The sequence below is a fragment of the Cavia porcellus genome, unplaced genomic scaffold, assembly GCF_034190915.1.
Source record: "Cavia porcellus strain 051 isolate PalLab524CR breed Dunkin Hartley unplaced genomic scaffold, mCavPor4.1 scaffold_5, whole genome shotgun sequence".
NCBI lineage: Eukaryota > Metazoa > Chordata > Mammalia > Rodentia > Caviidae > Cavia > Cavia porcellus.
Genome location: NW_026947488.1, coordinates 39308507 through 39324433, shown reverse-complemented (window position 1 = coordinate 39324433; position 15927 = coordinate 39308507). Strand labels below are relative to the sequence as shown.

At 35.5% G+C, this 15927-nt stretch overlaps 1 protein-coding gene across 2 annotated transcripts in view; it reads left to right on the top strand.

Moving 5' to 3' along the window:
- Positions 1-15927, top strand: part of Macrod2 (mono-ADP ribosylhydrolase 2) — a 1970011-nt gene that overhangs the window by 721025 nt on the left and 1233059 nt on the right. The window lies entirely within an intron of this gene.

The window sequence follows — 15927 nt, the reverse complement described above, 5'->3', positions numbered from 1 at the left end:
GTTTGAGTAATTGACAAAATTGTTTCCTGCTGCAGCCATCAGCAAGTAATCCAGGAGATGTCAATGTGTCCCTGTTTTCTGGTCAATCTTTCTTCTTTCCGCAGGGTTTGTGTGGCGGTATGTCTCTGTGTATCCCCATACTAGGTGAGAAACTAGGTTCAGGTGGTAAGGAGAAACACTAACGAACTTTTATATATCTCTTTCCTTTAAAAAACACCCCTGAAATTTTAATTCTCAAAGTAAAATTAATCATTTAAAAAGGTTGTCCGATTCTATACTTTACTTTTTAGTCTCTAAGTGATTAGCCAATTGTTATTTTGAATAGGTTTTGTGTGGTTTCTTTTCTGTTTAACATTTCCAAACAACTTTAAGGTATAATTATTCATTAACTGAGGAGTGCCAAATCTTTTTCAAGAAAAGGATTAACTTTTCATTTCCCTCCTCTTAAAACGACCAAAAAGGGGATAAGGAAGTAAGGATTTGGCAAGGAAAGATTGGAAATAGGTAATAGAACTGATCCTTGAGTCCCTGGGATATTGGTAGTGATTTTTAGTTACTTTCCTGAGTTCCTGGAAAGCCAGGGGTAGGGAGTGCGGGTGTTATCCTGCACTTTGACCTTGTAGAAATGACTATTCCTTTGCTAGCTGGAGCCAGGGGAATAAGGAATAATAAAGTAAAAAGAGTACTGTTTTTAAAAAAGAAAAGAAAGCAAAGCAAAGCACACCCATATATGTTTGTGAGTATATACACATCTATATTGTATGATGTGAAAACACAGTATTTAAGAGAACAGTGCAGTTCATGTGACTCCAATATTAGCGTTAAGTCTATGAAACTGAGGGTGAAGCTGCTCTATGAACAGGGCCGTTTAGCTTTCTCCCTCTGGCTAGTTGGTGGAGAAAATTCTGCACTCAAGTACGTACAGTCTGTCCAGAAATACAACCTGGCTATGCTATTAGGGCTGCTGGAAGGAGCCAAATACATGACCTCAGCTCCTTAATTGGAAGCCAGTTCTTGATCAACAAAGTCATGGTTATCTGCATGACAAACCTCATTTAAGAACTTAAATCATCAAAGAATCAGGGCAACCAGAAACAGCCATCCTTAATACTCAGATTTCTAAGAAACAATTGATAGAAACAAAATTTGTTTAGGAATAATTTTCCATAGAAAAAATAAAAGAAGTAATATTGATGAGAATTCATGCCTGCATAAAAACAAAGTTTAGCTCTAGTGTAAGTTTATTCTCCTTACCTTGTTTTCTCTAGTTAAAAATTATAAATAAATAGGAAATCATAGCCTCTTAGGTAGACTGTACACTTCATACTTTAAGAATGTATATAGCTGTTTAATGCTTGAATTTAAATATTTACTACATATCACAAAATAAAAATAAACTCAGTAGTAACTCTGTCCACTTGAAAGTTTCATTTTGTAGTCCTTTTTTCTCCCTAGTTTTTCCTATAGTCTTCATTTAGTTGAGGAATATTTAATTTCCACTTCTGATTCCTTCACACAATCACATGTCCCAGTGTATTTCTTTCAGGAATCAGGTAAAGGAAATAGGAAATGAGAATTTTGCGAACATTGACAGTCTGATTGCTAAAAGTTTCCTAATTTTTGAGATGCTCATACTTATCTATTATACAATATTGACAGCAAATCAGTGACTCATTTAATTTCTCTATTCTAAAATGTGTCCCTTTTAAAAAATGAAAGATTGCCATAAGCCCTTCCAAATTCTTACAAATGTTGTGTATCTAAGAAAAAGCAAGAGTGATCTATATTGTAGGTAGATATTAATTGAAAATTATATTTTATTTCTGTCTGAGGCATTGGTAGCATTATTAGGTGATTAATTCAGATAATTCATGTTGGCCTTCTAAAACTGTCCTTAAAGACAGTGACTCAGTCCCCTACTGTAAACTGCCAAATCTCTTAGCCTTCCAGTAGAGCAGAGAAAGGGTGATGAAAAAAGGAATCCCATGGATGGGAAAAGGTGAATGGAAGGAATGTGGGCAGCTCTATTCTTATTGTTACCTGTAATTTTATGTTTTAATCTTTCCTAAGAAAGACTTCTTATGTGGTTTCTTTGCAGAAAACTTTCTTGGCAGTCAGTTGCATACAATATAAAACAGGATATTGCATAAAACATAAACCTTACATTATTAATATTTTTTCTCAAATACAGTAATCTTTATGGAATAAGAGTAATAAATTTGTATTTGTAGATTTTGAGTCTCAGTAAAAACTACAAAATTTACGTGCCATATCTACCTAATGGATCTGTAGAATAAATCATAATTCAAATCAATTTAATATTTCATATGTAGATATGCCTTGAATAAACAAATTTTTGTTAAAGGAAGTAGATATGCTAAGTATGTGTATTCTTCTTAAGGCTTAGCATAAATGGCTTGGAAAGGTGTCTAACTAACCAGAACACTAAACATTGATCATGAGTAATTTCATGTTTGGATTCATATACTCACCATATCTTAACCATTTCCTCTATTGTTAGCATGTATCTGAAGGACAGTAGATTTAAGATTTTAGCCTGATTCATCTCTTAACTACCACTTAATTTATCTTTCAACCATATGTACAAATTACTGGATGCATCAATATATCCACACATAATGAACTGCTAAATATTAGATGAAAAATACATTGAAGTAAATGAAAAGTTAAAACTCAAGGAGTTCATTTGTATTTAGATAGGCATGTTTTAAATATAACTAAAATTTCCAGTTCTATAGGGAGTATCTACTAGGGCAATTACAGTTACTCCTGGCTTGAAGATGAGAACTAATGGTTTATTATCTATTACTTTACCACCTAGATTACTGAAAAAAGTTATGAGTGATCTCATGAATGTCCATATTAAATGAGGCTTCTTGAATTGTCTTACTTCAGTAAGTTTCTTCTATATCTAAAATATTTTGATGGCATTTCATGTCCTTAGAATGAGGCTGAAAGTCCTGAACCTTGTATTGAAGATAAATTTAGAGCTAAGTTATCTTGTCAATTTTATTAGTCATTATTCCACTTAAGAAAATTTCAAACAAGTTAGATCTTTCTTATATCTACAGCTTCCTTCTTTAGTTTGTCCTCAAATTAGAATGACCTCTCTAATTCACACCTTCTCTTTAGAATCAGTATGGTAGAAAAAATATAGACTTAGCTTTGTGACAGATTGGAATTCTAAACTGGGTTTTTTCGCCTCACTAGATGTGAAAATTTGAACAAGCTATTTCTCCCCCTCTGGGCTCAGTTCCTCACTCCTATAAAGATGTATCAATCAGTTATTGGCATAATGTAACAAATGCCACAGCAATTGAATAGCATAAAATAAACACTTATTTTTCATGCATCTCCAGGTGACTCGGCTAAGCTTTTGATATTAGGTTCAGTTCAGGACTACACCATGGTTCTTTTATGCTTTAGAGGGTAAGTGTATAAAGATTGATTTTTTTTTTTTTTTTTTTTTTTTTTTTTTTTTTTTTTTTTTTTTTTTTTGCCTTTTTCGTTTTTACCGGTACTGGGGATCGAACTCACGACTGCCTGCTTACAAGGCAGGCACTTATGCCGCTGAGCTAAATCTCCAGCCCTAAAGATTGATTTTTCTTCTGGATTTGGGAGAATGTCTGTCTATGGAAGTATAATTTAGGTCTTTAATTACAATTTATTTACTTTGGTCTTTAAAAAAGTGACACCAATAAGGTGGTGTTATGGATTATATTAAGATACCACCTCTCCAAAGCCTCTTGCAGTCATAGATGCGGCTTTTTGGGAGGAGGCTGGATCGTGGGTGTATGATTTTAGATTAGTGTATTAACTGGTTTAGCGTTAATTGGTTCTAGGTGTGGATGATGAATTTACTGAAGAGTGAAGACCCACATTGCATATGAATGGCACCAGCCAATAGGTTTGTACCCTGGGTGGGACAAAACGGAAAAGAAGAAAGAAGGTATACATCTTCCTGACTGCCACGCTGTCAGCTGTTTCTCCTCTGCCATGCCCCTCCTCCATGATGCATCACCTTAAAACCAGTGGGCTAAAGATTGAAACCTTTACAAATTCTGAGCCAAAATAAACCTCTGTTCCTTTAACTTGGGGGTGTTAGGTATTGTGTTTCAAAAATAACAAAGCAAGTAAGACAGGTGGACAACACATTACCCATCACTCTGTCATGGGACAAAGGACCTAAAGGAATGGGGTGAAGAGTAGTAAGAAGCTGTGGCATTCCAATGGTAGGATTCATTCAGACATTGTAGGTTAGGTTTCTCAACATATGCCACACAGACTAAACATATTTGACTTTCTATATTTTCCCTCACCTCAATCAAATTACCTCATTTACAATAAAAATGGATATCTTTTTCCCAGTTTATTTTGATTTCAACTAAAATTAATTGATTTTTTTCCTCAGTGTATACATTGCCTCTAATAATTGATTTAAGGCCTAGTTTATCTTTTTCCCTGTATGTGTTTTAATAATAATAAACAGATTGGGAAATATTTGCAGCTAGTATTTCATCACTGAGGTTGTCTGTGCTTTTCACATAGTAGGCATTCTGCATATATACGACAGCCTATATCCAGCTCTACTATCTGCTCATCAACCAGATGGTTTTTCAATATGTTCAGAAAGAACTTGTAGCCTTTTCATATAGTTATATTAGGTCCTAATCTAGTGAAACACAGAAACCTAATAAAATTCTTAAAAGTATCCCAAAACCATACATTAGCATGCTTGCAAGTTAAGTGGAAATGAAATTTTACATTATATGAATATAACCTTTTACATAAACTCTAATTCCTTAGAGCAAAGGTGATAGAAATAGCTTCAGTATATAAATGATAAATAATTTCTTGACAGGTGTGTGAAACGGCCATGCAGAAATTACACACAGGAAACAATTTGCTTCCTCACCTTTGTCATTCTTCCCAGTGTTGCTGTCAATCAGACTGCAGAGCTCTCAGTCCTCCTGCATCTCTGGCAAGTTAGTTTGCTGATGCTAGTTCTTCTCTTGACTTTCTGAGTAGCACTTTTTGCATAGTCCCATCTTTTTGAGTGATAATACTTGATTTTATCTTCTGGAAAGCAAAAATAAACAGTATTCATATCATAAAATATAACTAGTAAGAATCTGATATCATGAGAAATGATTCTCATCTTGTATTAATCTGAATTTAGTCTTTAACCATGGCTGCCAAATATACTTGGTGGGAGCAGTGTCCTGTATGTGTACCTTATAGATATGTACACTTTACAGGTTAAAAGTCTAACCCAAACAGTTCCTTTTTTTTTTTCTTTTTGGTATTGGGGATTGAACTCAAGATTTCACACTTGTCAAGCAGGCACTTATGCCACTGAGCTAAATCCCTGGCTCCCATCACCTCCCTTTTAATTCTCAAGATTTTATAATTTTTAAAATGGCTTATCTCAAAAGTTAGTGCACTCTATTGCTCCTGGCATTTAAGCACAAGTATGAACCAGTATTAATTGTGCTATGTATTGCCAGTGTGGTGAGATGAAAGGACTTTTCAACCAAACTAGAAGCCTTGAGTTCCACTCCATTAGTTGAGCATCAGTTTCTTCATCAGGAACATTATTTATATTTACTAATGTCTTCTTATATATCCTTTAGCAGTATGAACTTTTGCAATTCATTTCCATGGAAATGAGGGTACTAGGAAAGAAGAAAGAAGAGAAAATACTATCTCAATACAATGTTTCTTTGTGCCATTTTCAGTTACTACTTTGAAATATACAGGAAAGCTACAATTTCTATTTAAAATATGTTTACCTTCTCTTTATAAAGAGTTTATATTCCTTTGTGCTTTGGATTTCTTCTTTGAAATGTTAATGATATAAAACATACTAAAATAATTTTAGAAGACTGCATTGAACATCTATTGCTTCCTGGGTATGTTAAGCTGAGTTTCTTCATATGTATTTGGTAGCACAGCTGTTTAATTATTGTTATTTTGATGCTATTCAGCTTTGCAGAAAAAAATTATATAGATTTTCATATTCTCTGGTCTGTGAGCCATTGTGATTCCAAATTAACATACATACTTGATAAATGTAGCTTTATTCTCATAAAAGAAGCATTACATGACCATTCTTCTACTGGTTTCCATTTGAAACAAATTATATTGTATTGTAATCTGGAGTCTCTTTGTTTTCCCATGAGAAATGGTCTGAAATTGAATCTTGTTTAAAATTAAGATTAATTTTTAAGAGCCATGAATGGCTTAATAAGCTTCAGAAGTATTCAAATGTGCTGCATCTTTTTAGCCGTACCACGTAAAATGGGTATGCTATATTTGTAGACTAACATTATTATGTTGGTCAACTTTCCCATTTCTTGAGCAAAATACCTGACCTGTTCAGTTGAAAGAGAAATGATTTATTTGGCTTATGGCTTCAGAAGTTTTAGTCCATGGGAATGTGGTTCCATTGCTATAGGTTTGAGATGAGGCAGTACATCATACTAGACAGCTCCAAGTGCTTGTGGAAGACAGACTTATTTTATGATAGTCAGGAAGCACAGCATAGTGGAAGAAAAGCAGCAAGAGATATCCTCCCAAGGCACACCTCCGTGCCTCACCTCTAACTAAGCTTAGCTTTTGACCACATTTTCAGCTATGAACACCAGTAGATTAATCCCAGCGTCCCGGTGATTCAGTAAACATGCTCAAAGTTTCTTAATCCAGTCAAGATGGCAAGATTACTATCACAGTTTATTTGGTATTCATATTGCCTGACACCTCAATTATAGAGGAAATTTGTGATACTGGTTTAAATTATGAGATCTGGGATCTAAGTAAATTAAATGAGTAATCAGCCTCTGCCTATAAGTAAATTACCTTACTACCTGAAGGGGATGATGGTCGTTCATAATTTATTTCACTCAACACAGTCTAAGAAAGGTTTCACACATACTGGCTTATGTTGTAAATGCTAGGTAAACTTCATAAGACAAAATTCCTATTCTTGATTTCAACTAGGAGGAAGATAAAATATATAAATAAGCACTCAAAAGCAGTGACAATCATTGTGGTTCAATAGCGCTTGACAATATCTTAGCTGAATACTTTATAAAGTCATTTCTTAAGAGGGTATGTTTAAACTGACACTTGGATAAGAAGGAGGTGACTACACAGCAATCTCAAAGAAGAATATTCTAGCAGACGAGGCAGACATAGTAACAGCTCTGTGGCTAGAATGAGTTTGCTTTAAGAATCCTAAAAAATGGCAAATGTGACTTGAGTTCCATGACCTAAGTATAAAATCCTGTCAACAGTTGAAGTACTAATTAAAAAAGTAGAAATGTAGAGTGGTTAGGGCCAATCGAGCAAGGAACGTAAGAGTAAAACCTAATGATGTCAGATCTCAGCATTTGATAAGAAGGGTAAGATCCTGTAATCCAGGAAAAGGAGCTTGAAGTTTATTCTAACTGTGACTAGAAGCCCCTGGAAAGTTAAGAGAAAAACATATTTTGGCTTTTAAAGTATTTTTTTTTTTACACTGTGATTTAGGATATTCTGTGGAAAATTCTGTACACAAGGAAGTCTTGGTAGGAGTCTACAATATCCTAGATGGGAAGAGTTGATGACATATGAGGGTGTCAGTGTTAGAAGGAGACAAATAGGAAGTCTCAAAGCATATTTTGGAAATCAAGTCTTTAAGACTTGTTAATGGATTGAATGTTGGAGTGAAAAGATGAAAGAAAGCAAGAATGATTTCTAAGGTTTGGGCGTCTTCAGTTGGTGGATGGTAATAGCATTTCCTGAAATGGGCAGGATGGAGGAGAGGAAACTTTTAGAAAGGACTTCAAGAGTTCTTCTTAGGCCTTGTTAACATCCAGGTGAAGATGTTAAGAGGGCTTGCAAATGTGATTATGGAGTTAGGAGCCAGCCAAGATTGAAATTAAATTTCAGAGTCATTATTACATAAAAATTTAAAATGGATAAGATCATCTAGGCAGAAAATGAAAATGGGAAAAGAGTTTTCCTAGGATGAGCCTTACATGCGTAAGCATTTAGAAATGAGGCAGAAGAGACATCAACAAAGGCAAACAAGAAGACACGGGCACTTTCTATGCTGGAAAACTGGAGCACTTACTGATTATTTCTGGGAAACAGTATTAAGCACACCTCAGAGTTACACCACCCAAGAGCTGAGGACACTAGTGTATTTATCCTCCAGTGTCATTAACTGAGGGCTGCCTGGAGTATCAACTCATTGGCCCACTGGGCATGCTCTGTATGGGCCAGGAGAAAGGCCACATGGGAGCTGCAGATGCTAGAGGCAGGACAGCACAGTTTGTGCTGCACCCAATGCTGAGATCTGGTATTAGCTGTTTGTCACTATTATGTTCCTTGCTCGTTTGACCACAACCTTTTATATCCCTTCACTGAGTAGCATAGTTATAAAAGCTATTACAGTTGGGAAAGTTGAATTATTGAGAGAAGTGAGAATTAAATATTCTTCATTAACGGTTATAGCAAAAAACATGACAAACTACTGGGGACATATTAACAAATGGCTGAATAGTTCATCTCCTGTGATGGATGTAAAATAGCAGTGCAATTTATGGCATGTTCTTCAGGTGGTAAAGATACCATTAAATGTGGCTTGATTAAATATGAAGGTAAATATACGTAGCCTTAGCGTTTGATATTTTGAAATATTAGTATAAGAATTTTGAAATTCCATGCTTTTCTCTTTGACAGATAAAAGATTATATTCGATGTTTTTAAAGACCCCCTCACACACGGAATCACTTCATCCTAAATTCTGGGAGGTCAGTGAGTGAGGTGATTAGTGTCATAAGTAAAACCGAATTGCTTTTCAGCTTCTTATTTGAGTAAATAGCAGTACTGTGTCCAAGACTCAGATTTAGTCACATCTGATCTAGTTCCTCTTCACACTGCCATAAAAGAAATAACTAAATGTTTATTTAGGGATTACTGTATGCCAGGCACTACCCTAAGCATTTTACAAAAGTAGCTCACTGAATCCTGAAAACAACATTATGATTTAAATAGCCTTGGGTGTCTGTGAGCTCCACATCTATGAATTCAACCAATCATGGATCAAAAATATTCAGAAAACAATGCCTCTATACTGAATATGTAGATTTTTTCTTCTGTGTCATTGTTTCCTAAATTATGACAACTTTTTAAAAATTTCATTTAAAGAGAAACTAAACAAAACAGAAAATGGGTAGAAATAATACATATTTTCAAAGAAAAAATAAGCAGTAAGAAATCACTAGTTGATGATTATATACTGTCCTCTTACAAATAGTTATTCAAGATACAAAAGTGGAATATATAAAGTGGGAATTAAAACAGTAAGATTGCAACCAGTTCTGTTCAACTATTCAACAAAAACTTACAAATATGGTTATCAATCCTATACACTTAAACATACAGGCAGTTATCCAAATCTTCAATTATGTTGAGATTAAATAAACCCAACCAGGCTAAAATCACTCTAAACAAAGAATAATATTATTTCTGGGTTTCACATCATGACACTCCAGGATCAGCACTGGGTACTGTAGTGTCTCTTTTTCTTCAAAGTGTTTGTTCATTTTATCATGTGTCATAAGATCAGTTCTCATAAACCGTTTATAGGTTCTACGCATGCATGAGTCTTAAAATGTATTTCTATCTTTTATATATTAGAGGGAGAAACAAAACAAAACAAGACAAAACAAAACATATTCCTATAAACACAAGAAACGGAAAAGACATATAAAATCTCTGTACAAGGAGTTCTACCATGGTTACTGTGTTGTCTCTTGTTATCTTCAATAAAATTGGCTATATCATCAGACATAGTATAATTGAATATATCAGTACATAACAGTATTAATAAAAATACAACTTTGTAAATAGTATCAAAAACAGGTAGTAATCAAACCAGAATGGGTATCGTCATGAGTCTTATCATCTTCAGTGTAGTTGCCTATACTCTCAGAGTTGATGCTATCAATCATAACAGTTTTGAATGAAATCTGTCGATACCAAACATCAATCTAACAAACCAGATTTAACTAAGTCAGTGATAAAACAGTATAAGTCATACGGGGCCCCAGGTTAAGTTAATAGGAAATTAAAGATGATTACTGTGCTGTATCCTGATATTTTTGGGATAGCTGTCTGTGCCTTCAAATCTAATGCAAGTAGACAAACTGGGACAGAATGAAATCTATATAAGCAAAGCAGTGCAAGTAATATGGGTTTTAATTCTTGATACACTATTGGCAATATCTTCTGCTATCTTTTTCAAAATTGTTTCTCCCTTTCACTTCCCTAGGGTGCACTGTGCATTTTTGGGTCTCACCAACTCCCTCAATTTTAAATTAGGAGGGCAACCTGCTATTTACCTAAGTGGTTGCGAACCTTCTCCCTCCTGGATTTATCACTAATTGTATTCCCTAAGCCATTAAAGCCTGTCTTTCCAAACTATCCACAAATCTGGTCTAGTTGCCCCTATTACTCTCTGGTTCCCTGTCACATGGAGCATTGTTTTCTCATATTTGATTTTCAGTCCATATACCCTTTTTCAGATTAATTATATTTCCTATAAAGAGCTTCTCAGTGAGCCCTACCTCCTGATCTACTCTACCTATGATTCTTTTTTTTTTAATTAAGTGTATCAAGGCCATCTATATTAGAGATTATAACTTCTCTGCCTCATTTCTGTTGTGCTCTTTTTATGCCATTAGTTGTCTGCTTGTCTTCTTCATTCTGTTTTCTGCTCCATTCATTGAGGCCTCTCTGCCACTATTCCTGGAATCCTGGCACTTTTGTCTCTCTCTAGAATGTCCTTCAGTATTCTCTGTAGAGTTGGATTGGTGGTCATGAATTCCACCAGTTCCTCTTTGCATCTTGTTTCTCCATTAATTTCTAGAGACAGTTTTGCAGGATATATCAATCTAGGCTAGAGGTTATTTTCTTTCAAGGCTTGGAATACTTCACTCCATGCTCTTCTTGACTTGATGGTCTGTGTCGAGATGTCTACCGTAGTTCTTATGGGCCTTTCTTTATAGGTGATCTGTTTTTATTCTAACAGCTTTTAATATTCTGTTCTTATATTGAATTTCTGGGATCTTGATTATTATATGCCTGGGTATGGCTCTGTCCTGGTTGTAGGTGACTAGAGTTCTGTATGCCTCAGACATCTGAGTATCATTTCCTTTTCCTATGTTTGGGAAGCTTTCCTTAATTATTTCTGTGAATAGCCTTTGTAGTTCCTTTTTTTGTACCCCTACTTCTTCATTCACATTCTTTATTCTCAAGTTATAGATCCTCTTGTCGTCTTCTAGCCCTTGTATTATTACTGCTTGTTTCCTTGTTATTTTTAAGAAGTTCTCCTTTCATAATCCCACATTGCATACCTGTCCTCCAGTTTGGATAATCTATCCTTAGTTTCCTTCAAGCAGTTTTGCCAACTTTCAATGTAGTTTTTAATTTCCTGGTAATCTCTTTGAATCTGCTTCATGTTTTTCTATGTTTTCTTTATATTCTTCATCAAACAATTCTCTCCTTTTTTTGTGTTCCTCCATTTTTTCATCTGTGTCTTCTTGAGAGGTGCTTAGCATTTCTTTTATTCATCTATTGAAATCTTGCTTTACTTGGTTAAATATTTCACTTTTGAACTCGTCTGTGAGGTCCTGAAGATACCTCTTTATGTCCACTGGTGGCGTGTCTGATGTTTCATGTTTGTTGTCCTCAATCTCCTTTGTATTTACCTCTCCTGAATCAATGTTCTCAGGGTTGGGAACTGGTAACTTTTTCTTGTTGCTTCTCTTCTCATATTTTTTGTTTCTTCCATACAGGCATATAGAGAAGGACCCAGTCTCTTTCTTTGTTGGCTTTGATTCTTCTGAATGGAGTTGGCTAGATGATCCTACTCCCTCCAATGCTATTGTGATGCAAAAAGGGTCAGGAATGCTGGCCTCTCCCCTTCGGTTGAGTCAACCTGCTGAGGCCTTCACTGTATTAGTGTGCCCTGCATGTAGGGAACTGGTTTGGGACAGCTTATTAGGTTTTAGCCAGGGGTGTGACCCTGGCCAAGCACATCTCACCAATCCCATCTGGGAAAGGGACAACTGACTGAAGTCTCCGCAGTACCTTGTTTCTGCCAGACCTTCCAGGTTCCAAAATGTTGTCCCCTTTCCTGTGGAAGTGTTTTGTTCCCAGCACTCCCCACAGGCCAGTGTAGGTCCCTTGCTGGCCCTGCTCTCCACTGGTCTTTCAGATCTCCAACTTCAGTGTGCCTGCACTTCAGCGTGACTGGGTTTCAAGCAAGTAGAAGTGGCAGGAACCTGGTCAGCCCATTGAGTTGCAGAAGCGTGAATTCGGGCATTCCAGCTAGTGCAGTTCTCTGATGCACTGCTCCCCTTTGCCATCACATCTCCTAACCAAGGCCTTCAGGCTTGTCAGCCACCAGCTTCACTATGCCTGTGCATATCCGAGTTCCAACAGTGCTTCTGGTTCAATGGGACCGGCTCTGGTGAAAGCTCCGCCAGCTACCACCTTCCTCTGTTCAAGTTTTTCTTTTTTTAAAATTCTTTCTGTGGGCTTCACTTCTCACTTTAGTTTCTTCCTGGGTCAAGGGGACCTATGTCTTTCCTGCTTTTCTTCTCCAGAATGCCATATTCCAGCATCTAGAATTTTCTCTCAGGGAGGCTTTCTATTCTGCTGTTTCTCTCAAGGGAGGCTTTCTATTCTATTGTTTACTGTTCCACCATCTTTCCAGGATTTGCCTACTTTTTACATGTAGTATATGCATTGTATTAAGCATTACATGCAATCTAGAGATGTTTGGGGATTTATATGAGAATATATAGATTACATACAAATACTATGTCATTTTGTATAAGATACTTAGGCATGTTTGAATTTTGGTATCTGAGGGGATCTTGAAATCAATTTTCCACAGATCCTGAGTGATGCAACTCTTACTGTCTATCTTTTACTTACTGAGGTGCCATAAATGCCAAACCAGGATTCAAATCAGATTTTCTGCCCTGTGTCCATCCTCCTCAAACTGCTCTACTACACAGCTTATTTGATAGCAATGAGTTACATGTTGTCATTGGCTTGGATCAGTCACCCAAACCAAGCATTTGGTATTTTTTTCCTTAAATTCAGTTTAAGAACCATTTTACTACAGGTTACAAAAAGAAACCACCAGTAGTCTTATTTATAATTGAAAAAAAGGTCCTTTTGTTATAACTTGTAGTGACTAGTTCTCATGGTTTCTAATATACAGTTCATTAACAATGTGACTTTTTGTCCTTCTGTGAATTCTTGTGCCTTGTCTTTATATTTTAAAGCATGCAGGACTTCTGGCAGCTTCTTCTAATGCATCCCCATGCAAGAGCTCCACTGGCTCATTTAGCTCTTAGGTACTCTGAATACTTCCTCCATGCTACTTCATCTTGGTGACTATTTTAAATCCGCCTAGAGGAAATTTCCAATGGGAAAACTTTTCAGAACCCATGAATTTCAAAAATGGGTGGTATTCATTGGCTTCAAAATTCTGCATCCACTTATATGTATGTCAAATTAGAGCCATGAAAGAAATTACAGTATTTCTTCTCTTATTTAAAATGTCAATCTCATATGTCACTGATGTTACCAACAAATTTTCTACATATGTATGTTTGGTTTCAGTTTTTGTTTTTGTTTCAAATGAGAAGAAAATGGAGAATTCTGATTAGTTTAAAATTATATACAGTATATTACTGTACTTCTAATCACTATCAGATGTTGCAATTTGTTTTTAAGAGTGTTAATATGTAAGTGAATAGAAATATAATCAAACAAACTAAAACAGAGCTGTCACCATTTAAACAGTCTTTTGGAAAACTACATTGAAAATAAACTGGCTTAAGTGCTTCCTATTTGAACTATGATTTTATTTTTATTTTGGGTGTTAATGTATGCAATTTTAAATGCATATATGATAGTTAATGGTTAAAGACTGAATAATCAAGCATATCTTTAATATAGCTGTATTCTAAAAGAAAAGCTTATAGAATTAGAGAAACTATTTTACTATTAATGTTCATATTAGATGCAGCCAGAGGTAAGTTTCAGGTGTTTTAAAAATAATGTAGAGTGATACTAAATTCTGTCAAGATTTTGGCCAGTTTTTTCAGTTTTATAAAGTTGTATTTAATTTCAAAAATTAACATGTTTTACTTGTGATTTTGAAATACCACTCAGAAGAGTAGGAAAATGCAAGGATAATCATGAGAAATAAGTTGATACATTATTATATGTTGTCATCTCAGATTATCCCTTACATGTAAACTACATGTAAAACTACATGTAAAAGAGTTAATGTATAATCTCTATCATTGTTTCCATCATGTTTTAAAAATATTATGGTAAATATGTAAAGTAACGTGTAGAAAGCTCAAAATATGTAACTTAAATTTTAACCATTTGATTGTGTTAATAGTTGCTATATAGATGAAATTCTGATGATTTTTGATTCTTAGAATTTTCTAATGACAATGGAACATTCTTAATTGAGTTTACTGCTATATAACTGTTACGTCCTTCATGTTCTTTAAAATAAATATTGTAAGAGTACTTGATAAATTATAAAATGATATAGATTTGAACTATCATTCTGGTTTTAACAAGTTATGTGACCACTATACTTTATTACAAATAAAATGTATGCACTTGTAGTAGAACTTTCATATAAACATGCTATAGTATATAATTTAAACTGAGAGCCTTCATTTCTGATTATATGACTGACTACTATATTGCAGATATTTCTTTTACTTACTATAATTACTAGATATTCTATCTAGTATGTGGAATAACCATTTGAAGTGTTTGATCAAGCTGGCTAGAAAGTAAGAAAATCCTGTAAGGACAGACGGCTCAATGAGCTGCAAAGTCTGGATGTGCAAGGGCACATTGAGCTCCTGTATCCTGGGAAATTTTTGGCATCTATATGGAGGATAAGAACAAAAACCCAAATGAGATAGGGGCATTGACCATCTAGTGAATTGGCAGTGGCCACTTTTACTATTCACCAATTAAAATTTTCCTATTCTTGACTCACAGAGGCAAAAGAAATTCCTTATTAGAGGCACACACTATTAATACAAATCTCAAATTACTTTATGGATAAAGTTAAAGTGGCTGTACATGCTTTACAATTAGTCACTAAGTGTCAAAGGAAATCATGATGGTCTAGGATCAACAAAGCAACAAAGAGAGTTAAAGTGTTGGATTCATCAGGTAGAATATTGGTATTACAGTTACTAAAATAAAAGACCTCACCCAGTGACCGTCTAGCAGCTAGCAAGGGCCCAAATCCAGTCCTGGGAGCCAAACATGCATGAGTTGAATCCCAGCACACAGGGAAGCTTTGCTCCTTTTTTTTTTTTTTTTTTTTTTTTTTTTTTTTTTTTTTTTTTTTTTTAACCAGGGATTAAACTAGAACTGCACATTTGCAAGGCAGGCTCTTCTGCCACTGAGCTAAATCCCCAGTTGAACGTGGAAGCTTTGGAACTTCTTTCCCAGGTGGTAAGACCCAAATCAACAGAGGACACACAGGAGGTCCCTGTGGGCCTAACTGGGCATGGCCCAGTGAACTTCAAGTGGCTAGGCCTCAATTCAGCCCCAAAAGCAGAACTGGCAAGAGTTGAATCCCAGCACCTAGGGAAGCTTTGGAACTTTACACCCAGCATGCAAAATCATCAGAAGGTTCATGGGAGGTCCCCTCAGACCTTAATTGCCCCCCCCCCAACCTCCAAGCGGCTAGCAGTTGCTTGCAGTCTTCCCCGGGAATCAAAAGTTGGCCAGGTGATTTTAAGCACATGGTAGGAAGCTATGGAAGATCGCTTGAAATCTGGAAATACA